This window comes from Strix uralensis, chromosome 1 (genome assembly GCF_047716275.1).
Source record: "Strix uralensis isolate ZFMK-TIS-50842 chromosome 1, bStrUra1, whole genome shotgun sequence".
In the NCBI taxonomy this organism is placed as follows: Eukaryota; Metazoa; Chordata; class Aves; order Strigiformes; family Strigidae; genus Strix; species Strix uralensis.
The window spans coordinates 86,184,814-86,210,955 of NC_133972.1; positions in this window are offsets into that span (position 1 = coordinate 86,184,814).

A 26,142-nucleotide genomic window follows, 5' to 3' on the forward strand; every position below is an offset into this window, starting at 1 on the left:
AAATCTAAGGAACCTGAAGGTGCCCAAGTCCATTGGATTTGATGAGATGAATTTGTAGATCCTGAGGAAACGGGTGGATGAAGTGGCTAAGCCACTATCCATCATATCTGAGAAGCTGTGGCAGTCCAGTTAAGTTCATACTGACTGGAAAAGGGGAAACATAACCCCCACTTTTAAAACAGGAAAAAACGAAGACCCAGGGAACTACTGTGCTCGGTGACATCATGGAGCAGAATCCTCCTGGAAAACATGCTAGCGCACATGGAAAATAAGGAGGTGATTGGTGAGAGCCAACGTGGCTTCATTAAGGGCAAATAATGCCTGACAAATTTGGAGGCCTTCTACAATGGGATTGCAGCGCTGACGGATAAGGAAAGAGCAAGTGATGTCATCTACCTGGACTTGTGCAAAGCTTTTGACATTGTGCAGCATGACATCTTTGCCTCTAAATTGGAGAGACATGGATTTGATGTATGGACTACTCGTTGGATAAGGAATTGGCTGGATGGTTGCACTCAAAGAGTTCCGCTCAATGGCTCAATGTCCAAGTGGAAAGCAGTGACAAGTGGTGTTCCTCAGGGGTCAGTATTGGGACCGGTGCTTTTTAACAACTTTGTAGGTGACATGGACAGTGGGATTGAGTGCACCCTCAGCAAGTTTGCCAATGGCACAAAGCTGTGTGGCACAGTCAATATGCAAGAGGGAAGGGATGCCATCCAGAGGGACCTTGACGGGCTTGAGAGGTGGGCCTGTACAAACCTCATGAAGTTCAACAAGGCCAAGTGTAAGGTCCTGCACATGGGTCAGGGCAATCCCAAGCACAGATACAGGCTGGGCGATGAGTGGATTGAGAGCCACCTGATGGAGAAGGACTTGGGGGTAGTAGTGGATGGAAAACTGACTATGAGACAGCAATGTGGGCTTGCAGCCCAGAAAGCCAACTGTATCCTGGGCTGCATCAAGAGAAGTGTGTCTAGCAAGTTGAGGTAGGTGATTCTTCCCCCCTACTTTGCTCTTGTAAGTTCCCACCTGGAGTACTGTGTTCAGCTCTGGGACCCCCAGCCTAAGAAGGACACAGACCTGCTCAAGCAACTCCAGAGGAGGGCCATGAAGATGATCAGGGGGACTCCCTTATGAGGACAGGTTGAGAGCATCAGGGTTGTTCAGCCTGAAAAGAGAAGGCTCCAGGGAGACTGTATAGTATCCTTCCAGTATGTAAAGGGGACCTACAGGAAAGATGGGGAGGGACTCTTTATCAGGGAGTGTAGTGACAGGATGAGGGGTAATGTTTTGAAACTGAAAGAGGGTAGCTTTAGATTAGATATAAGGAAGAAATTCTTTACCATGAGGGTGGTGAGACACTGGAACTGGTTGCCTATGGAAGTTGTGGATGCCCCCTCCCTGGAAGTGTTCAAGACCAGGTTGGATGGGGATTTGAGCAACCTGATCTAGTGAAAGGTGTCCCTGCACATGGCAGTGGGGTTGGAACTAGATGATCTTTAAGGTCCCTTTCCAACCAAAACCATTCTATGATTCTGTGATTCTGTGATTCTATGATTCTATGATTCTATGATTCTATGATTCTATGAAATAAGCAAACTGGGATGAGCTCTTGCCAGCCAGGAGGACATTCTCCCTGCAACCACTCTACTGACTACGCTTTATTATCACACACATATTTTATTCCTAGAGATAGCTATGCCCCCACTATCCAGCATCCTCACTGTTAGTCGCAGTTCAGTAAACAGGCCTGGAATTACTGCTCATCTCCTCCTCAACATCTTTTCTGCATCATTCCATTCACATTAATAGTTTTGCACTGCTCTTGCATGCCAGTTCCCAAAGACTTCCTATGGATCTGTCCTCAGACTTGGATAGGTTTCTTCCTACCAAGGGGCTGGAAGGAAGCTGGGAGAGATCTAGACCATTCCACCTCAATTTACAATTGAAGAAGCTGAATATTGGATTTGTTTTTATCCAAGACCCACTTCTGCCAACCAAACCCTTTCCTTCTTCACTTCTTTCTCAGAGCTCTGTGCACACATATGATTTACACAGCAATTCTCTTGTATACAGATGAAAATCAAGGAAACTATGGATGAAAGGTGACATTTATAGTCCTGCACCTAGTGATATACACTTACCTTGCTTGCCCATTTCCCAATCACCCTTTTCTATTATGAAATTATGAGGAAGCAGCCAATCTTCCTGTCCATAACAGTTTTTCGCAGTCATCAGCAGCCACATACTAGAACGGTCTCTGAAATTCTCTTGAGTATCAGTCTCCCATGGCATTTAATTTTACAGACACCCAGTGTATGTTTATATAGGTTTATGTAGTCACAACGGAAAATGCATCCCTAACCAGCCAATGCTTTTAAGATAGACCTGAATTTCCCTATTCTGCCTCAGTATTATGAAGATCGCAGAATGACTATTTAAAGCATGTTCTGGAACATAAAAATTCAAGGCACCATAAAGTCCTTGTAAGAAATCTGAACAATCTGACATATTTGAATGATTTTTAGTACATATTTTTAAAAAATCTCACCTCCCTACAAACAGAAATATTTGATGGAAACTCATGAGGACCAGTGAATGCTGTTTTTGGAAAATTTGTGGTAATGAAATAAAAAATGTACAGATAATGTAGAAAACATGAAAATAAACAATAAAACTCCCAAACGCTTGCTGACCAACCTTCACATATAGCATCTAAAAAAAAAAAATAAAATAAATCTAATGTTTCCTAGAAGAAAGGAGAATTCATTGAGGAAAAGGTAGCTCATCACAACACTCTCTAGATTTGGATTTACTTTTCTTCCCTTGCACAAAGTTGTTATGTTTATGTGCTGGTGCTAACTATAAACTACAAAAAACAGGAAAACATAAAGAAATTTTTTCCACATCATTTATAGTTTGCTGGTTTATTGATTTTCAGTTCACTCCCCACATCTCACATTTCATCTGAGCCATTTGTTTTACATTTTAAAAGAACAGCCTTCCAAACACCGTTAATTTTACTAAGGCTTTAATATGTCATTGGCTAGTCAGTATTATATTAATCTCTGTGACACTGATGTTTACAAAGCAGGGGTATGGGGCCAAATCTTGATTGCCTTACTCACACAATCAGTTACACTGATTTTAATAGCACTATTAACATTAACAAAACCAGCAAGATCTGTCTTCTTACAGCTGTCAGCATGCATTTCCCAAGAAAATCTTGCAATTCTTCCCCATGTCTAAAAGCAGAATTTAAAAACTGCAGTCGCATTGTTTTGTTCAGGCCCTGCTTTCACTGAGCCAGGCATTTTGAGGGAATAATGTTCTTAATATGTGCGGTTTCACTGTTAACAATTGAGTCAAAGTATTCTAGAAAAACAGCAGGCTTTTTTTCATGTTTGAGCAAGCCCACATCTCAGAGCAGTATGCTTCTAATCCGATTTTACTTTTGCATGTGTCAAACTGGCTACATCATCAACAGTTACACAGCAGATCACTGGCAGGTATACCTGCTGGGAAATCATACATTGCTTTCCATTTGATGACTCTTCTTGCAGGCTCACTATGTCCGCTGCTGCATCTTTTGTCATGCTGTGCAGTGAAGTACATACGCAACCAGGGATTTAATTTAATGTTCACCATTTAATCCACAGCAGCATCCAGAACTAAGAACTCTGAGTGAGCCTGAAATAAAAGAGAGCAGTCACTGCCCCAAACCAGAAAAAAAATTAATGTGTTGTCCTCTGCAAGACCCAGAGACTAGACCCTGTCTCCTACTTTCCTGATAGGGGGAAAAAAAAAGAGAATTTCATGACCCAAACCATGTATGTGTGAAACAATTATTTATCATGTTTCCAGTTTCTAATGCCAGGACGAAACAGAAGCTTCAGCACTGGGCTCTAAAACCTCATACCCATGTTTCCAACAATTGGCAGTATTTATCATCCTTTTCCAAGGGGCAGAATTACAGTATTCTCTGACCAGCTTCCTCTTGTAAAATGCAATGATCTGGTGCACCCTGTGCCTTATGGCAGGATTTCCAAAAGAAGCACAATTTAAATCTCTTTTGCTTGGTTTGAGTGTTAGCTCCCTTTTGTACTTTATATGACCATACCCGGCTTTCTCTCTGCTTGTAAGGAAATTTGGTATTTCTGAAAATAAAATTAACATTATTTTAAAAATACTTTTCTTGGCAAGTACAACTGGAATAAAAATAACCCTGTAACACAATTAGAAGTACTACTGTGAAGCAAATGTAACAAACGATCACAAAAAGATATTTGTGCAGTCTGTAATATGACACCAAAAGTAATTATACTATATACAGAGTGAAACTTTTTAGAACAATATTTTTAGCATTTATCACCTCCACTGGTATTATAGTATAATTATTTCTATGTTATACACAGAGGCCAACCACTCTGAATATGCGCTTACGTTCTTCACATATTCACATATATTGAAGAAAGATGGCTTTTCATAAATACTTTAAAAAGTTAGAGAAAAGGAAAAATGACACAAAGAAAGATTCCCAGATGCCAGTACTCACTGCAGTGAGATTTGCTGAACTTAATTACCTAAAATACAGTGCTGATTTGCTGAAAGATGTGTAGTACTGGAGCACAGTTAATTAGCACAGAAAAGCTCAAGGGATTTCACACCAATTTATATCACCTGGGTAATGAGGAACACAGGAATAAAAGACTTCTTGGGTCACTGCCTACACTCCTGTGCAATCACAGACAATCAAATCATATAATCTTAACTTAAACTGCACTGGATAATTCCTTCCATTCTGTTAGTGAACCATTGGTAATTTCTCTTCAGATCTGATTTTCCAAGCATATTTGCACCCTTTCAACCCTCTGACGGGTCTTCACATTTACTGAGTAACTTTACTCACGGCCTGTTTATATTCATTTGCTTTTAAGTCAGTTCTGCCCTTTAAGCTTCAAAAGCTCTTTCCTTTCTAGTATTTATCCCTTCCTCGGTGCACAGAAATAAATCATGTCCGCTTTCAGTTTTTGTTTCTCTATGACAAACAAAGCCAAGTTCTTTTAGTGTTGTCCCAAGGGATGCATTTTCCATTCTCTTTATTCTAGTGGACATTTTCTTCATCAATTCTAGTTTGGAATTGATCTCTCCTGAAAGGAGGTGGCCAGAATTTTAAACAGTCTTCCAGAGGTTTGATCAGTGCTTTCCACAACAGCATCAAAACTCTCCTTTTTCTGCAGAAATGCCTCTCCAGTATGCCTAGAACTGTATTCACCATTTCCATATCACATCACAATGATAACTCAAAAACATTCAAAAATTGACTACCAATCATTGCAATTCCCTCTCCCCTTCATTTCTGCCTTGCAAAGTGCTATGGTATAACAGATGTTCTTTTCATTAATCCCTAAATGCATGACTCTGCACTTTATATTATTACATCCTTCCCATTTTTATTACTTCATTTCTCAAGGTCCTACACCTCTCTATGATATTCAAGTTCTACCTTTATGTTTGCAATGCTTCTCAGCTTCTGCCATCAGCAAATTTTGTTAGCGCACATCTAGCCTTTTTTCCTGCCAATATTGTAAATTTAAATAGTTAATTCAACCAAAGAAAATACCACAACTTTTTCGTATACCTCTTAAACAAAGAAAAAAATTCCTTTTCTACAGGTAGCCACCCTGTAGCCTATGACTTCTCCTGTCACTAAAGCCATAACTCCAATTAAGTATTTTTTTACTTGCTTTAAATTTTTTTATAACAACTCCTAAATTCTTTATCTTTCCTGGTAACTTCTCATGAGGCCCTAAAACACTATACAGCAGTCCCAAAAGATTAGGTATTCTGTCTGAGTCTGGAACACCAATTATCAGTAATAGCTCAGGTTACACTGGATCTGTTTAGGTAAACTTGTGTTACTTTCCAGCTCATTTACTTCCAGTCTATTAATTATTATTACTTTCAAGCATCATTCTAAAGTTCTGTATACTACTAAAGGCATATACATTTTTTTTTTTTCCTTAAGCAAAATATCTGGTTTTGTTTTTCTGCAGTCTGGGAGTACTATCCCTGACTTGTGTGAGTTTTTAAGATTTCAATTCTTCAATACATACGTGGTTTCATATGCCATTTATTCATCTCTCTGAGGAATAATTTGCACCATTTCATTTTAAGCACAGTAGTTGCACTAAGCTTTACCTTAACTTGTCCATGTAAGTGTTTTTTTAGCTATAGATTTTTTTGTTTCTCCATTCAACATAACTGACACAATTGAAGCAAAGCATTAATTTAGCTCTGAGTCATAACACTGTCTCCTTGACTGCAACTTTGCTGCATAGTGGCCTTTTTCTACTTCTGTTTTTACTTTGATTTTATAAATAACCTTTTCATATTTGTTTAACGTTCCCTGGCAAAGGTAACTCAGCATAACCCTTCCTCTAATTTTGAAAATTAACAGATGAGATCAGCAATTTAATGAGGGTCAGTACATGCACTCATTCATGCTGTAATAGTTCTGCAGAATCAATTAGACCTTGAGTTCATGGCAACACAGACTCTGCAAGAAAGAAACTCTGCAACCCCGATAAGCCAAGGACAGAAAGGCTCTGTGACACTCAGAAGTGGTGATCAAAATGGCAATTGCCTGGGTAAACATGGTATCATAGTTTCATAGCCTGTTATGATGACGGGCTGCAGTCAGGTCCCCTTTGAAGCTGAAAACATCAGAACTCCTAATTGAGTTTTGCAAAGGGTTTTGCAGAAGTAAACATGCCAAGCAAAGAAACTAAAGCTGTCTCTCAATTAAAAGGATTATTTACAATCACCTAGGGACACCTATTTTTCCAAATTGTTTGTATAGACAGTAGGAAATGAAGGCGTAAAACTGAAGCGAGTGGAAGTAGCACATGCGCGTGCAGCCAGGCACTGTGCTCATACAACAGCTCAAGGAGCCAGCCAGGATCAGGCTCCTGCAACCTCGCTCAAACACAGAAGTTTTGATCAAAACATGAACACAATAGTGCAAATCATACAACTCAACAAGGATCACAACGCTGTACAGCAGTATCTTACTGTGACAGACATCATAGTTATGTGCTTAAACTGGTCTAGAACCAAAAGATTATGTTTGGGAAACTTTGAAGCCTTCCTTGACTTAAAGAGCTCTATCCTGTTTATTAGGTAACAGGAATGTATTTTACTATTTCTGGAAAAGGCATGTAGATGCATTTGTACATGTCCTTCCTAGTATATTTTCCACCTCAGGCTGATAGTTTGTTTCTTTTGTGCAGATGAGAGCATTGCTTCATGACTGAGTTCAGAAATTTTTTCCAGAGGTTAGTTTCTACCTTCTTCAAAAGCTGCGGAAGATAACCAGGGACTCTGGGCCTGTCAACAAGGAAGGTTTACTCAGGAATGTGGTCTGCCTAGTACAGGGGGTTTACTTTACTAACTGTGAGATCCCTGCTTCAGCTTGGGGTTAAAACTTACCTGCCATGTTGAGAACTTAGCTTTACAGTCAAATTATATTAAAGTGTACATAGTATTGATCTCTCTCAAATGGTTTATCCTGTCTCTATTTCTTTTCTGTAAATTAATTCTATTTCTTTCCTTCTGGTCCCCAAATTAAACCTTTAGGATGACCTCTCCTTTCATTCTGCTTTCTTCTTTCCTAAAACTTTCAGGTGGATCAAGAAGAAAGGCTGTAATTTGTAACTGGCATTCAGCCAGAGTGCTTCAACAAACAGTCTTTCCAAAGGGCTACAGAGTCTGTGATGGTTCAGTGTGGGATACATCCCTGTTTGATGGTGGTTCAGTACGTGTGTACGTGCTCTCCACACCCATGCCAGGAAGCAGGTGGGTGGGAAGACGCGTGGGAGACAGGAGAAAGTGCTTTAGGAGAAACTCTTCTCGGATAAGTAGACCACCTTTAGAGATTAAACAAATTTCTCCTTCAGGTAGAGGGGATTCCTGTAAGTAAGGCCACTGACTGCAGCATTGCTTCAGTAACCACAGAAATCGCAGTCTGACAAACTAGATCTCTCCCTTGCAGCAGACAGGTTTGCCCTTCACCCTCTTTGCTACCCCGACTCCAACCACTTGATTTTATTTATTACTGTGAAGAACCCTACTGCATCCTGCACATCACTAAGATAACAAAAAAACTCTGGTTTCCATTTCACACGTCAGTTTTTTATATTCTTTATTTCAAACACTAATTTCCTCCCAGTGTATCAGCAGTAATTATTACTCATCTCAGCAATGACTATTTCAGCTTGAAAATATGGTCTTAAAAAGAACAGAATGATACTGTGATTTAAGGACCCTGCCAGCAACATTAACATTACTAGTTTACATGAGTAATAGGAACATCATCTTTTTTAAAGGACTATATTTCTTCTGTCCTCCGCTGGCAAGGCTATACATTAAAGGAAAAAAATGTGTCAGAACAGATAAAAGACCTTTTTGGAGATTTATTGTGTTATATATGTTAATGGGAAATATCAATTCTATAAAAATACATTAATATTGATTTGCTATAACCAGCATCTTAGGAAACTGGAATGAGGATTAAAAATATCAAGCAAACAACAAATAATTTAATTCACAGCATTTCTACAGATACTTTCTTCACTTCCTGAAGTTTTGTGTTACTTTCGTTAACCAGAAGCAAAATATCTAGGTTGCACAGATAATTTGATATCAATTTCAGTATACTTGAAATGAAAGTGACCCAAAGCTTAACAAGGGGAACACAGACTTTGCTACTGATCAGGAAGATAAAATGTTTAATTTATCTCATTGTTCAATGTCAATCTTTGCCTTTTTTTACTTTTACTACAGGAATCTTGTAATATGTAAAGACAATCAATCATAGGATGAAATACCCATTCTGCTGAAGCAATCATACCACAGCTATTGTTTCTACCTCTTCTCTCCCCTCCTTGTCATTCTTTTTGGCTTACATTGGTGTCTGTCTTCCTTTAGTTTCTGAATTAGTTCCCTTGTTCCCCTGCCTGTCTTTGAGGATAGAGCCTGGTGGCAGAGGAGAAATTGGTTGGACTGGGAATACCTGGCACTTGTGCTTGCGGCTTGTTTGCGCCAGAGCCAGTGAGCTGTTTGCAGAGACTTCATTCTCTTCCATAAAATTTCCAGCATCCCATTGTCAAGTTCTGCAAGCACAAATCCTCCTCGTGTCCTTTCCTCACTATCCCCCCTGCTTTGTCAATTTACTCCTTCCACTGTGAGCATCCCCAGAAGACAGACATGCACCCAAAAGACAGTTCTGATGAATACTGATTTAACTTTTTTTTTTTCCCCAGACAAATCTATACATGTTCCCTGTTTTCTGAGAAAGGTGCATGCAAAGCCTTGCAAAATGCCACACATGATGGATTAACAAGGCAGCTCTTAAATTTTTAAAATTACATATCCCCACCCCCCCCCCCCCCAAAAAAAAAAAAAAAACAAAAAACAACCCAACAAGGTAAACGATGTGTTTGAATCTCTCTTTGCTTTCAATATTCAGGAAGACTTCTCAGTTCAGCACTAAACAACTGTATCTATTATTTACAGATCACTACAGCCTTTTCTTAAGAGATCCACAGCACAGAAGCAAAGGCTGTGGGTGAGGCAACAGTGAAGATACTGCACAGCTAGTGCCTTAAGGCATTTCATAATGAAGGTAAAATTAGAGAAGCAGTTCTTTTGACATCAGAGGGACTGAAATCTTCCAAATAAGACAGCACATTCTGTGTTGGTTTTTTTTTTTCCTCCTGTTCAAAAAGTCTGGAAAATTCTGCAAATACAGCAGGAGCAAGGCTTTCTTTTCAGGATAAAGCCAGTCTCCCTCCTGAGCTTATAGCCAGGAGGGCTTTTTTTTTTTTTTTTTTTTTAATTTACTAGAAGAACCAGTGTATGATTGAAATGGGAGGAACAGGTGAAAACTGCAATACCTTTTCCTATGAATATAAGTGTTATCAGATGGCTGCTGCACTCACAGAAGTCTTTTGCAGTAAGAGGGAAGAAGCAAAAACTTTATTCCGTGCACAAAATTCAGGATGAACAGAATTACTTCTGTACACTCTTCTACCATATGCTCCGTATCTATAGAGTGTCTGCAGCAGGTGTCCTCACTGCTTGAAAGACAGGGCTGATTTTTAGTACAATTTAGGGATACTTCCACTGTTTTCTTATAATCTTTTCCAAATAGCCTCTAGATCAGTAATTTTTAGAAAGCAAAGATTAAGTGTGTCCTGGAAACATGCATTGAGGTTGCCTTGCTCACGCTTCACTCCTTCCAAATTCTGTGGTCAACTCTCAGACTGGGCAAAATTTATATATAGTAAATATATTCTCTCATTACAGTCATTCAAACTTAGTTCTTTCCTGTTTTATAGCAAAGTCTCGTACATGATAAAATTACTTTAAATTTTGTAACAGTATCTTTAGATAGGTTTCTGAAAGTTTGCTTGGAAACAGGAGACGGCTGTCTTTCCATGGCGTTTTGGTTTCTTTCTTTGACCTGTTATTTCAATCTGATATTGTGTAACTCTGTCCCAAGGTTAGAAAGAAATCTCTTTTCTACTTTTTCAAGCATTCTCTTCAGCTTTCTTGTGCACTCATATGTGGAGTCCAGCCTATGATAACATCACCAACTTTCACCTGTGTATTGTTTGCTCTTCTTCAAGGTCTGACTGACTCACACTGCTTATTCATGTAGGAGTGCCACACTAATCCAGGTATTCAAACAACTAGAGACAGTTTTGGCTATGCTCTTGTAGAGTTTTCAGTCCACTGAACAGTGTACTTATTCATGTCAATTTGAACTATTTCTCAGTTCAAAATTCTCACTTAAGGGATAAAATACAATTGATTGCATTTTCTCAATTATCAAATATGTTATTAAAATCCAAAGAAAGTAGTATACCCTTCTGTAATTGACACACACATTCTGTCTTGACAAACTAATAATTTCTCACACTCATCCCTATCTCCCAGGAAAAATTAACATTTTCTAGCCAGCTAAATGCTTAAAATGGTCACAATTTCACCTCTATGTATGATTCAACTTTGTAAATCAACTATATCTCAGTCAATGATAAACGACCTGCTTTAGACCTCACAATTTTGTGCTCAAAACATTTCATAATGCATTATGTATTTTGTATAATATCCACTGAAGAAAATGGCCTGGCTGTTCCTTGCCTCAATGGAAATTTTTTAGATTTTTTCTTTTCCTGGATTCTTTTTAAATTTTTCAGAGGAGTTGGAAACAATATATAAAGCTATTACCATCTGGACACCTTACACATAATCCATCGATGAGTGATTTTAGAAGGGCTGTATCTAAGCAATTACATTGCTTTTGCCAATGGGAGAAGAAAAGATAAAATTAATTTTAAACAACATAGGGACTGGACTAAGGAATAACTTTTCATAAATCACTATAAACTATGGAAAGAAAGTTCATGTAACACTCTGACTTAAATGTCAGGGAATCAGAGTTCAAGCTCATTCTGTTCCACTGGCTTTTGTGCAAACTTCAGAGATCATCTAGCTTTCTGTATCATCCCCTTTCACCTTAGTGTTATGAGAATTACTACCTCAAACATTGTGAAGTACTCAAGTACTACACAGGGAATTAAATGTAAGAGGGTTGAGAAAATATTGGCTACAGGAAGAAAAATAAGTACAAAACACTACCATGCTTAGATCTTAAGTAGTGTAATTTTTTTCTCAACTCAAAATTATTTGAGCAGGGAATTTCAAAAGCAGAAGGGATATCTGAGCAAGAAATGTAAACTGAGCAAGCAACCACACAGTGCCTTTGAAAGCCTACTGCTTGTCCTGCAGTTTGGATTCAGTGAATGAGTGCAAATGCTTCCAAAGGCTCAACCTTTCATTCCTGAGTAGTGTTAATGGGCTAGAAAGACAATTAAACCTCTTGTTAAAAGAGAGACTTTATATTTACATATTATTCCACGAATTTACTCCACAAATTGAGCATTACTTCTGACTAAAAACTAGCTGCCAACTATCTCTTCAAGGTTACTAATAAGACTGGCTTATTTCTGTACTAGTTATACATAAAATGTCATCTAAGATTAATATCCAAACTCCAGATCTTAGACTGCATAATAAAAATGTTCTCATTACATACATATATATATAAAACTACATATAACTTGCATACCACATGAAATATATACATTGTTTCAAAATAGCCTCAGTACTGAAATTCTAGTTTCAGTTTGGAGCAGATGTCACCATCTGGCTGCCTTCACCAGTATCTCTATGAGACCATTTAAGTCTCTTGACTGGGTTCTACACAGAAAGCAATTAGAGCGAAACACAAGTGATGGGATCCAACTGTGTTAAAATTAAGGTGTTTTCCTTCATTAAACTGAGCAAAGATGATAAAAAAAGGGAAGAACTAATGAACAGAATTTCAGTTTGAACACCTCGTTTTCTTCCTCTTCCTTAAATAGCAGAAAAATGTTTCATTCATTTAGCAACAATCTATATGTTTTGCTTCTTTTTTTAAGTGCACTATTAATATTTTTCATCCAATCCTTGATTTTTTTTCTCTAACATATAGTCAGCTGATGTCATACAAGTCTCCTTTTACTTATTTATTTATTTATAAGCTAATATTTCCTAGGATTTAGGTCAGCTTATTTTCCACTTCCTTGATTTAGAAGCAGAAATCTCATGACCTATTATTTTGGTCGTGCTGTTGGGTGATTAGTATTGTAAAATTGCAACATATTAAGGCAATATAAAATAATGATTAAGCTGACTTGGAAAAAGTAGGAAATCTAAAAAGAAAACAGGAAAACTAAAGCTACGGTTTTGAATATAATTGTCTTGAAGATCCAAAGGTCTCTCTTCAATTATTCAACGAGGCAGAAAAAGTGAATTGCAAGTGTGAAAAGAAACAAACAAAAAGCCTTGGGCACAGATATCATTACATGTATTTCAGGTAGAAGTTCTCCACTGGACTTTACAACCTCAGAATACAGTTCATAGGTATCAGATGAAATTATATACAGATGTATGTAGAGAGACACCCATGCATAAACACCCGTAAATATCTATTTCCTTAAGTATGTGTTTTGTTTTGTTTTGTTTTTAATAAAAGTTTTTGAGTGTCCTTCCATACCACTGTTTCTGCTTAAAATCCATTAGAGGAAGGAAGTATCAAAAATTTTCTTCGCTCGTATTTCTTTCTCAGCAAGCTGTTATCTTATTTACCTTACCTTTCTCTAGAAAACAAGGTGTGAAGTTTCACAGTATATTGCCCATGGTCCAGTATTTTAAATTATGTAAAATGGATTGCCTAACTTGTGCCTTTCACAGAGCAGCTCTAACAGCTGTGATGGTGTTTCCATGTTGCTTTACTTATTTATTTATTTTCTCATTGGTAGTGGCATAAAAAGTTCTCACTTTTTTCTTCATTATAGTACAAATGGCACTGCAATGCATTTCTAAGCTGTTACATTTCATTTTTAATTCTTAAAAGCATTTGACACAGTTCTATAAAATTGCAGTGATATGCAGTCAATAATGCTCAACTAAAACTAGAGGAAACAGTAAAAATAAGCTTATGGAACTTTATTAAAAAGATAGGACCAATATAGTGTTTTTTTCAGGAAGGACACAGAATACCTGGAAAAAAACTTCGTAAAGGTCCCCAAACCAAGTAGTATTTTGCCTTCCACCTTCATTCTGAGCTTGCAGGAAGCTGTGTAAATCACCTATGTCATGCTGGCTACACTAATAAAGAAACAGAAGGTAACAATATTTCCTGGAATTCACTACAAATCTCTCTCAAACTAGCTAGTCTGACAAGCATACTTCTTAATTTAATTTAAGAACATGGCAACCCAGATGGAGCTGCCATGCAGACATGTAGCAGTCCAGGTCACAGGCTGCAGGGATTGCCTGAGCCTGTCAATCCTGTCAGAGGGAGGCAGTGACAACACCTGTGTGTGCTGTGATCAGCTGGATGACCTGCTCAGCCTGGTGGCGGAACTCAAAGAAAAGGTTGAAAAATTAAGAAGTATTAGGGAGTGTGAAAGGGAAATTGACTGGTGGAGTAACACCCTAGCACTGCTGAAGCAAAAGGAGCAAATGGAGGCTCCAAAAGAGGCAGGCGATCCCTCACCCTCTTGCTACCAGGCAAAAGGAGGGGACCTAAGAGATGGGGGAGGCTGGAAATGGGTCCCTGCTCAGGGAGGCAGGAAAATCCCCTCCCAACCTCCCTCACCTTCCATGGTGTCCCTTCACAATAGATACGGGGCTCTGGAACTTTTGAATGAAGTAGAGAAGGATGAACAAAATGAGTCAAACAAGGAGGAAGACGAAGGTCCACGAAGGCTGGGTTGCTCTAGACCAGGTATTAAAACTAATTCTAAAAAGAACCCCAGAAAGGTCATTATAGTGGGTGACTCCATTCTGAGGTGTGTCGAAGGCCCAATATACAGACTGACCACTTCATAGGGAAGTCTGCTGCTTCCCTGGGGCCTGGGTAAAGGACCTCATGGCAAAACTCCCCACTCTAGTGAGACCCAAGGACTACTACCCTCTCTTGGTTTTTCAGAAGGTAGTGAAGATATTACCACAAGAAGTCCTAAATCAATGAAGAGAGATTTCAGGGCCTTGGGGAAACTGGTTAAGGAATTGGGGGCACAAACAGTGTTCTCCTCCATCCCTTCAGTTGGAGGGGTGGATGAAGACATGATGGAAAGGAGAACTCAAAAGATGAACTTGTGGCTCTGAGACTGGTGTTACCGGCAGGTCTTTGGATTTTTCAGTCACGGGTGAGTATACAGGACGCCAGACCTTTTGGCATCAGATGGGATGCACCTGTCCCAGAGGGGGAAAAGGATCTTGGGCAGGAGTTAGCTGGGCTCATTGAGAGAGCTTTAAACTAGATTTGAAGGAGGAAGGGGACAAAACTGGAACTCCCAGACATAAGCCCTAGGGAAGATTACCACAGCTTGCGGGCTGCTGTGCCAGCGATGACCCTCACCCTGCCATCTCAGTGGAAGCAAGGGATGGAGACATGCAGCACAACAAAGATGCAAGGAATATTGATGGATCAGTAACTGTGGTAACACCTGTGAAAGGTCAGGCTGGACTTAGGACCTCTAAATGTAAAAAGCTGCTGGGGACATCAGCCCATCTGAAGTGCATGTATACCAATGCACACTGCACGGGTAACAAACAGGAGGAGCTTGAAGCCATGATGCAACAGGAAAATTATGGCTATCACAGAAACATGGTGGGATGTCTCCCATGACTGGAGTGTGCCAACTGATGGCTACAAGCTCTTTAGGAGGGATAGACAAGGAAGGAGAGGCGGTAGAGTGGCGCTATATGTTAGGGACTGTTATGATTGCTTTGAGCACAAGTATAGTGAAGACAGGGTAGAGTGCCTTTGTGTTAGAATCAGGGGGAAGGCCAATGGGGCAGATGTTGTAGTAGGAGTCTACTGTAGGCCACCCACCCAAGACAGAGAGGTGGATGAAATATTCTATATGCACATAGGAGATATCTCACGATCGCTTGTCCTTGTTTTTGTGGGAGATTTTAACTTCCCAGACATCTACTGGAAATACAACACAGCAGAGCGGGACCAGTCCCGGAGATTGTGGAATGTGTGGCAGATAACTTCCTGACACAGCTGATGAGTGAACCGACCACAGAAATCAGTTCCATGCCCTGCTGGATCTTTTCTTTGTGAACAGAGAGGACTGGTGGATGATGTGGCGGTTGGAGGCCGACTAGGGCACAGCGATCATGAAATAATAGAGTTCTCTATTCTTAGAGAGGCCAGGAGAGGGCTCAGCAGAACTGACATCCTGGACTTCAAAAGGGCTGACTTTGTCTTGTTTAGGCAGCTGCTTAACAGAATCCCTTGGGAGACGATCCTGAAGGGTATAGGGGTCCAGGAAGGCTGGGCACTCTTTAAGAAGAAAGTCTTAATGGCTCAGGAGCAGGCTGTACCCAGGTGCTGTAAGAGAAGCCAGCGACAGAGAAGACCACCCTGGCTGAACAGGGAGCTTTGGCTGGAACTCAGGGAGAAAAGGAAAGTTTACAGCCTTTGGAAGAAGGGACTAGCCACTCACAGTGATTACAAAGACGCTGTGAGGCTATGCAGGGCAGCAATCAGGAGGTCGAAAGCCCAGCTGGAAATTAATCTGGCTTCAGCAATCAAGGATAACAAGAAATATTTCTGTAAGTATGTCAGTAACAAAAGAAAGACCAGGGAGAGTATCCATCCCCTGCTAGATGCAGGAGGAAACATGGAAACAAGTGATGAGGAGAAGGCTGAAGTCCTTAATGCCTTGCTTGCCTCAGTTGTTAATAGCAAGACTAGTTGTATTGAGGGAATCCAGCCTCCTCAGCCAGAAGACAGAGACTGGGAGAACGAACCCCCCCACAATCCAGGAGATAGTCAGTGACCTACTGCATCACATAGACACACACAAGTGTATGGGACCTGATGGAATACACCCGAGGGTGCTGAAGGAGCTGGCTGGGGTGCTCACCAAGCCACTTTCCATGATTTACCAGCAGTCCTGGCTGACCAGGGAGGTCTCAACAGATTGGAAATTGGCCAATATGACGTCCATATATAAGAAGGGTCGGAAAGATGATCTGGGAAATTACAGGCCTGTCAGCTTGACTTCGGTGCCCGGGAAGCTGATGGAGCAGCTCATCCAGAGTACCATCATACAACACATGCAGGACAACCAGATGATCAGGCCCAGTCAGCATGGGTTTATGAAAGGCAGGTTCTGCTTGACAAACCTGATCTCCTTCTATGACATGGCGACCTGCTTATTGGATGAGGGAAAGGCTGTGGATGTTGTCTACCTTGACCTTAATAAGGCCTTTGACAATGTTTCCCACAGCATTCTCCTGTAGAAACTGGCTGCTTGTGGCTTGGATGGGCACACGCTTCCTTCGATGGACAAAAAACTGGCTGGATGGCTGGGCCCAAAGAGTTGTGGTGAATGGAGTTAAATCCAGCTGGCGGCTGGTCACGAGTGGTGTCCCCCAGGGCTCAGTTTTGGGGCCACTCCTGTTTAACATCTTTATTGATGATCTAGACGAGGGGATCGAGTGCACCCTCAGTAAGTTTGCAGATGACACCAAGTTGGGTGGGAGTGTTGATCTGCTTGAGGATAGGGAGGCTCTGCAGAGAGACCTGGACAGGCTGGAGCGATGGGCTAAGGCCAACTGTAGGAGTTTCAATAAGACCAAATGCCGGGTGCTGCACTTCGGCCACAACAACCCCCAGAAGCGCTACAGGCTTGGGGAGGAGTGGCTGGAGAGCTGCCAGTCAGAGAGGGACCTGGGGGTGTTGACTGACAGACAGCTGAACATGAGCTAGCAGTGTGTCCAGGTGGCCAAGAAGGCCAATGGCATCCTGGCTTGTATCAGAAATAGCGTGGCCAGCAGGGACAGGGAAGTGATCTTACCCCTGTACTCAGCACTGGTGAGGCCGCACCTTGATTACTGGGTTCAGTTTTGAGCCCCTCACTATAAAAAGGACATTGAATTACTCAAGTGTGTCCAAAGAAGGTCAACGAAGCTGGTGAAGGGTCTGGAGCACATGTCATACGAGGAGCAGCTGAGGGAACTGGGGTTGTTTAGTCTGGAGAAGAGGAGGCTGAGGGGAGACCTCATCGCCCTCTACAACTACCTGAAAGGAGGTTGCAGAGAGCTGGGGATGAGCCTCTTTAACCAAGTAATAAGCGACAGGACAAGAGGTAATGGCCTCAAGTTGCGCCAGGGAAGGTTTAGACTGGATATTAGGAAGTATTTCTTTATAGAATGGGTTGCTGGGCGTTGGAATGGGCTGCCCAGGGCAGTGGTGGAGTCCCCATCCCTGGATGTGTTTAAGAGTCGGTTTGATATAGCGCTGAGGGATATGGTGTAGTTGAGAATGGTCAATGTTAGGTTAATGGTTGGACTAGATGATCCTCATGGTCTTTTCCAACCTTGATGATTCTGTGGTTCTGTAATTGCGCAGTACACGTGATTTGAAGTATGAAAATATTTTGCTCTTTCTTCTAAATATTTTATCACAACTTCCTGGCAAATCATACTATTAAATCAGTGTCTTTTCAAATCTTCTTCAGAAATCATGGAATGATAGAACAGTTGGGGTTGAAAGGGACCTTTAAAGGTCATCTATTTCAACCCCTTCTGCAATGAGCAGGGAAATCTGCAACTAGATCAGGTTGCTCAGAGCCCCATCCAACCTGACCTTGAATGTTTCCAGGGATGGGGCATCTACCACCTCTCTGGGATAGCTGTTCCAGTGTTTCACTATCCTTCTCATAAAAAATTTCTTCCTTATATCTAATCTAAATCTACCCTGTTTTAATTTAAAATCATTCCATTTTGTCCTATTGCACAAGCCCTACTAAACAGTTTGTCCCCCTTTAAGTACTGAAAGGCTGCAATAAGATCTCCCCAGAGCTTTCTCTTCTCTAGGTTGAACAACTCCAAATCTCTCAGCATTTCCTCATAGGAGAGGTGTTCCATCCCTCTGATCATTTTTGTGGCCCTCCTCTGGACCTGCTCCAGCAGGTCCATGTCTTCCTTGTGCTGAGGACTCCAGAGCTGGATGCTGTACTCCATGTGGGGCCTCACAGAACAGATCTTAGTAGACAATTTACATCTTATTGTCTATCACATGCTGATGGTCAGTGACAATTTATTCAGTTACAAATTGCCAATACCTGATAATACTAGCAAAACATTTATTTCCAGTATCCAGAGAACTACAGAATTACGGACATATATTGATTAAACTTTCCAAAGCTGAAAGGTATATCCAACACTGGACATCACATCAATGCAACGGCCAAGTGTGGACAACCACAGTATGGTTACTATATAATTTTATATGTGCACATATACAGGACTAATGACTTACAGATACTATAAAAGAAATACATTTCAATGTGTTCATAATGTGTCAACGTGACTCATTTCAACACATTGCAGACGTATTTTTTCTGGCTTATTGTTGCAGTATCTGTCATTTTGCGTGGGAAGGCTGGTGCAGAAACATAGAGACTGGTTTTTAAAATTCTATTTTACTTAACCCAGTTATGTAGTTTTTCATAATACTCTATTGATGCTCAGACCTTTGATCATTGATCTGAGAACAGTCAACAGTCACAAAGCCAAAGTCAAAAGACAGGAACAATTAAAGAAAATACTTGGCAGCACTGATGGAGAAAAGTTAGTAAATAAACAGTTTAGGAGATAATACACAAGAAATTTGGAAGCTTGTATCAGATACATTGTAAAGCACTGGACAAATACAACCAATGTGGTGAAGTCACTGCAAACACTGATTCACACCAAATAACAAGATCCTAAAGTTATCACAAAGTCACTAACAATACTAATAACTGTATGCCAATGGCTATCACTCTTACCTGGTGCAGATTTGATTACAATTAACTGGCAAAGAGTTACTGATGTGGAATTAAAACTAGAGATGGAACACAAGGTGGAAGATACTGTTAGTATGAAAGCAAAGCAAGCCTAAATTTTTTAGCTATAAAGATGGTAGAAGGGACAGTAGCTAAAGAAACGTTGCAACTTTTATGAAAACAGCATTAAGGCTGTGTATGTTTTAACACACTTGGGAATGACTGTAAATAGAACAGAGCTGATGCCTCTGGTATAATGAAAATAAATAGAAAAATCGTCCAGTTATGGTTATAGCTATAGATGAATCAGCATATTTAAGGTGAAATAATGGTGCTGGTAACACATTAGCCACGCAAACTGTCTATGGGCATTATCCTGTTATGATATTAGGTGTCTTAAGCACTAACCATTATATCTGAGTTACAGTAATGCCAGTAACATTTTTCATTTTTAACACTTCAGTGAAACTACATTTTTGCTCACCCTGTTCATATTCTGTGATCACATTTTGATATTATTAAGACTTGAACTGAAAGAATTCCAAAATTCAATAATCATTTATAATTACTCTGGGTTGCATTGATTTTCAACCAACGGGACTGAAAAGATCTTGTTCAGGTCAGGTTAGTATTATTTTTTAATTGATACATAATACACTGTTTTGAAATAAGAAAATTCTGTCAGTGACACAGTATTATCTCCAGCTTCTTGAAACAAACAGTATTACTGATTTATTGCAATCATTTCCTATAATCCTCAAAGTAATGGAGGCAGATACACTCATTATTTTTGTGATCACAATCAATAATAGGAGTACATCTATTCCCTCTGAGAGAAGGAAGGTTCTTCCTGTTTGGAGATGAAAACATTTTCATATTAGATCCATTTCCACTTATTACCTCAGTGTCTTCCTATTCTTCTGCTTTCTAAGTCAGCTACTGCAACTAGTCTACCAAAAATGTATCACATCTTCCACATTTATTTATACACATGATAGAAGCAACAAAAAGAGACAAGAAAAACCAAATAACATATATTAAACTGTATGGTCAGAATGAACTACTTTGCTGGGCTATGAAAGACAAAATGGCAAAAAGCAGTATTAGTAGTCTATAAATTATAATTGCAACATTTGCTCATTCTTCATTTGATCTTTTCTTTGACAAGAAAGAGGAATTGTCTGGCTGGTAACTGTAAAGTGTCCATACAATCTATTCTCTAAATTATGTTGTCTGGGTGTTAATATCATATACATGATAGAGACTACTATATTTTATAAATGCATCTTAATAAGAATAGAGTAATTTCTCTTTTCTACTCTTTTCCTTTGCTTGTTCTACTTTTTTTCTTGCAAATCTAACTACATCAGATGTACTCCAGTTATCCGAGCATTCCCTGATTCCCCCTGAGGTCTTAATGTGGGAGTGCAGCAGAAAGTGGATGATGAGGTTCAAACAGTGACACTAACTAAGCAACTTCTACTTGTTAATTTATGCTTCAAAAATTAATGTACCAGAAAAAAAATGGGAAGATTATGTTCTGACCATATTGAATGATCTCACTTCTTTAATATGCTGCTAAATTTTATGTAGTTACTAGTGCTAGTACTTGTATTTTGTTAGAGAATACAAAAGTTCAGTACAACTATATACATTTTTTACATATTATTTCAAACTATATGTGCATATACTTCTTACTCAGGAAAAATAATTGTTGTTGTTTAACCCACAGGCAGATAAACACCACACAGCTGTTCACTCACTCTCCTGCAGTGGGGTGGGGGAGGGGTTCAGAATAAAGTATAAAACTTGTGGGTTGAGATAAAGACAGTTTAATAGGACAGAAAAGGAAGGGAAAATAATAATAATGATAAGAGAATCTATAAAAGAAGTGATGCACAGTGCAATTGCTCACCACCCACTGACCAATGCCCAGCCAGACCCTGAGCAGTGGGCCATCTTTCCCTGGCCAACTCCCCCCAGTTTTATTTACAGCATGATGTCATATGGTATGGAATATCCTTTGGCCAGTTTGGGTCAGCTCTCCTGGCTGTGTCCCCTCCCAGCTTCTTGTGCACCCACAGCCTCCTGGCAGGGCTGTATTAGAAGCTGAAAAGTTCTTGACTTAGTGTAAGCACTGCTCAGCAACAACTAAAACATCAAGGTGTTATCAACATTATTCTCATCCTAAATCCAAAACACAGCACTATGCTAGCTACTATGAAGAAAATTAACTCCATCCCAGCCAAAACCAGGACACTAATCTTACAGAAATATAACTTGTTCAGGAAGAAAACAGCCCAACTCTGAACTGACATAATTTATCTTTATCAGAATATTTATCTTGTCTTTATCTTCTCTTTAACAGAACCTTCTATATGACACACAAGGTCACAGAAGACCAATAATTTTTAGTTCCCAATCTGTGAAATCCAAACCACTTGAAGGCGAGTATGCCAAATGACACATAAACTTTTGCTAATACATCACACTAACCTTCAGTCATATTTTGCAACATATACACTTCTTATGTATGTAACATACATCTTCCTTTCAGGAGATTAATACACTCTTAGTTTAATATTCAACATCTATGATCAATATAATTATGTGTGCAAAAGTTCCAACAATAATTTTTTTCTTGTAAAATGATGTACAATGTATTATGCAAAACAGCATCTAAAGTCAAGTCACTATGAATAGGCATGCAGTGACACACACTCATAGATACACATACACAGAGTTTTATCCTAATCTGCATTTAAGATTCCTCTTGTTATTCAGAGTTAAATGGATTTTGAACTGGGAAGGCAAGCTTAAAATCTTGTTATTGGACCTATAGTTGACACACATATATGAAATAAAGACGTATTTCATCAGCATCTCTAAAAAAACATAGTACCTGCATCTGCATATACTAAAACAGAATACATTCATGATCAGCCAGACTGACCTTGCAGTAAAGCTACTCTGAGACAAAATTGTATTAAAATCTGGAAACTCTTTATGGTAGAGAAAGACTGGAGTTCAAGGTGCAAAAAATAAACACATGTCATCACTACCTGGACAGTTTAGCAGAGACACTGTGAGTAAATCCATCCCAAATAACTAACAACTGCCCTCCTGAAGGTTTAACCTGCTATGCCAAATATGGATTCCCAACCTGTCAAGCAGCATTCTTAGTGAACTGCCAAACTTTTGATGATTTTCCTATTAATTCTTTTTAATAGGTTTCTCAGCTGCTTGATATACTTTTTATTAAGGAGAAAAGGGAAATCAGTGAGCAAAACTGAGACACAGAAAACTAAGCTAATGCTTTATCTCAGACAAGAACCACTTCTATGATCCAAGGCCCACTGAAGATGTCAACAGAAACGGACCCATTCATTTCAACAAGTGCTTAATACAGCTTTCTTGAAAATTCTGCAGTTCTTTATTTATGGTAGTTGAAAAGGAAAAATTGCCAGCTCAAGCCAGAGAGAAATGACACATTAGCTTCCTTTGATAAAGAGAGCAAAAAGCAGCAGCTTACTTCATTGCAGTTCTCTGGTTACTACAGAGTTCTGGGCAGTACACAGCAATACACAAAGGTCACCCTTCTGCTCTTACAACACCAGATTATCTAAAGTTTTTTACAATTTCATAAATCATAGAATAGTTTGAGTTGGAAGGGACCTTAAAAGTCATCTACTCAATCTCCTCTCCAATGAGCAGGGACATCTCCAACTAGATCAGGTTGCTCAGAGCTCCATCCAACCTGACTCTGAATATTTCCAGGAATGGGGCATCTACCATCAGCCTTGACAGCCTGCTCCAGTGTTTCACCACCCACATAGTAAAAAATTTCTTCATTATACCTACCCTCTTTCAGTTTAAAACCATTACCCCTTGTCCTATCACAACAAGCCCTACTAAAATGCCTGTTCACATCTTTCTTGTGAGTGCCCTTTAAGTACTGGGAGGCCGCTATAAGGTGTCCCCGGAGCCTTGTCTTCTCCAGGTTGAATAACACCAACTCTCTGAGCCTTTCCTCATAGGAGAGGTGTTCCATCCCTCTGATCATTTTTGTGGCCCTCCTCTGGACTCTCTCCAACAGGTCCATGTCCTTCTTATGTTAGGGGCCCCAGAGTTGGACACAGTATTCCAGGCAGAGGTGAGGTTGACAGGTCAGTAGTTCCCAGGGTCCTCCTGTCTACCCCTTTTCAAAAATGGGTGCAATGTTTCCCTTTTTCCAGTCACTGAGAACTTCACCTGACTGCCATGACTTTTCAAATATCATGGAGAGTGGCTTGGCAACTACACCAGCCAATTCCCTCAGGACTCTGGGATGCATCTTGTCAGGTCCCATAGGCTTATGTATGTTCAGGTTCCTCAGGGGGTCACGAACCTGATCTTCTCTTACAGTGGGAAGGACTTTGCTCCCCCAGTCCCCATCTTTTGTTCCATCCACTCAAGAGGTGTGGGAAGAGAGGTTGTCAGTAAAGACTGAGGCAAAAATGTTGTCAGATACCTCAGCCTTCTCCTCGTCTGTTGTTAACAGTTTGCCAGTCTTGCTGCTTGCGGGGGTACATTTTCTTTGACCTTCCTTTTCTGGCTGATGTTCCTGTAGAAGCCCTTATTGTTATTCTTTGCATCCCTTGCCAAGTTCAGCTCCAGACGCACCTTGGCCTTCCTGACCCCATCCCTACACAACCAGACAGTGTCCCTGTAGTCTTCCCAGGATACCTGTCCCTGCTTCCACTGCCTGTGCATTTCCTTCTTGCCCTTTAGTTTGACTAGCAGGTCTTGACTGAGCCATGCCAGTCTATTGCCTTCCTTTCCTGATTTTTTACACCTGGGCATTGAGAGTTCTCATGTTCTGTGGAAAGCATCCTTAAAGATCTGCCAGCTCTGTTCTGCTCCCTTGTCCCTGAGGGCAGTTTTCCTGGAAGCAACCTAAGTGTGAAACGGATTCTCATGGTCACTGTTATGAAAAGTCCCAAAGCAAGTGAAAAACTTGTCTGTCAGTTTTTGCCTGTGACAACCTTTGCCACTACCCTGATATTCCTCCTCTACAGGAATGAGGGGTCTCAGCTGATTATGTATTTCTGAAAGATGACACTCCAGTGGACAGGGCAGACTTCTGCGACGGCAAAGTATAAATGAGGTCCACAAAGCGTACATGGGGTATAAATGTTCCGCAAAGAAGAAAAGTAAATTCATTTACTAAATGACAATAAAAACCAAAGTTGGTGAAATCCATTTCCACAGGATTACATAGTTGCTATTACTGATAACACATCTGTTGCTGATACACATCGCAATCACTAATGCATTTTTTTAAAAAGTGCACCTTGATGATCTGTGTACCATCACTGACTGTGCACAGGTTATTAAGCTCATTGGAATCCGCTCCTATTTCTTTCACTTAAACAAATGGCTCTTGTGCTTTGATACCTGTTATTCAATGCTAATGACTGCTGCTTTGCAGTCTTAGAGCTGATAACAAGTGATTCATCAGCTGTACCAGAAGAGCTCTAGTCATTACTAGGGGGGACAGAGCGGGGAGATAACCAAGCCTGTAAGGAATAAGCTCAAGGGAAGCATGCCAAAACTTGAAGGATGGTGGACTGGTGAGGGCTCTCCCTCTGCCACTTCATTTGAGAGAAGGGAAAGATGTTTAGAAACCATGGAAGCACCTGAGAAGGGTCTGGTAGGGAATGGGGCCCACACTCACAAAAAGGTGTTGGATTCAGTAGCTCATCTCAAGTGCATGTATACCAATGTATGCAGTATGAGCAACAAACAGAGGGAGCTTGAAGCCATGATGCAGCATGAGAACTATGACATAGTAGCTATAACAGAAACTATGACATAGTAGCTATAACAGTGGGATGCCTCACACGACTGGAGTGCCGCAATCGATGGCTACAAGCTCTTCAGGAGGGATAGACAGGGACGGAGAGGTGGTGGAGTGGCCCTGTATGTAAGAGAATGCTATGACAGCTCGGAAATCAAGTATAGTGATAACAGTGTTGAGAGTGTTTGGATTAGGTTAAGGACCAATAAAGCAGATCTTGCTGTGGGACTCTGCTATAGACCCCCCAACCAAAGCAGTGAGGTGGATGAAGCTTTCTATAAACAGTTGGGAGAAATCTCACGATCACTTGCTGTTGTTCTTGTGGGGGACTTTAACCTCCCGGGTATCTGCTGGGAATACAACACAGCAGAGAGGGAACAATCCAGGAGGTTCCTGGTGTCCTGGTTTAGCCAGGATAGGGTTAAGTTTCCCCAGCAGTGGGGGGGAAGCTCTAGCCGGGTTATTCATATATCATGCTGACGTCACATCCTGGCACGAGCGCGGGAAGAATCGGTGACCGCGTGGGTTGGCGCAGCCGGTTCTCTCACTGCTGTATCGGTATATACTTTGCTCTGTTCATTGTTATCACTGTTATTCTTATTGTTATTGTTTGTTGTGTTGCTGTTGCTCTGTTGTATTAAACCTTTCCTTATCTCAGCCCTGGGGCTTTGTATTTCACTCCCTTTATGGGGGAGGGGCAGCGGCGGCGTGGTCTCAGACCCCGGCGGGGATTAAACAACCACACCTGGAATGTGTGGAGGATAACTTTGTCACACAGCTGGTGAGTGAGCCGACCAGGGAAGGTGCCCTCCTGGACCTGCTTCTTGTGAACAG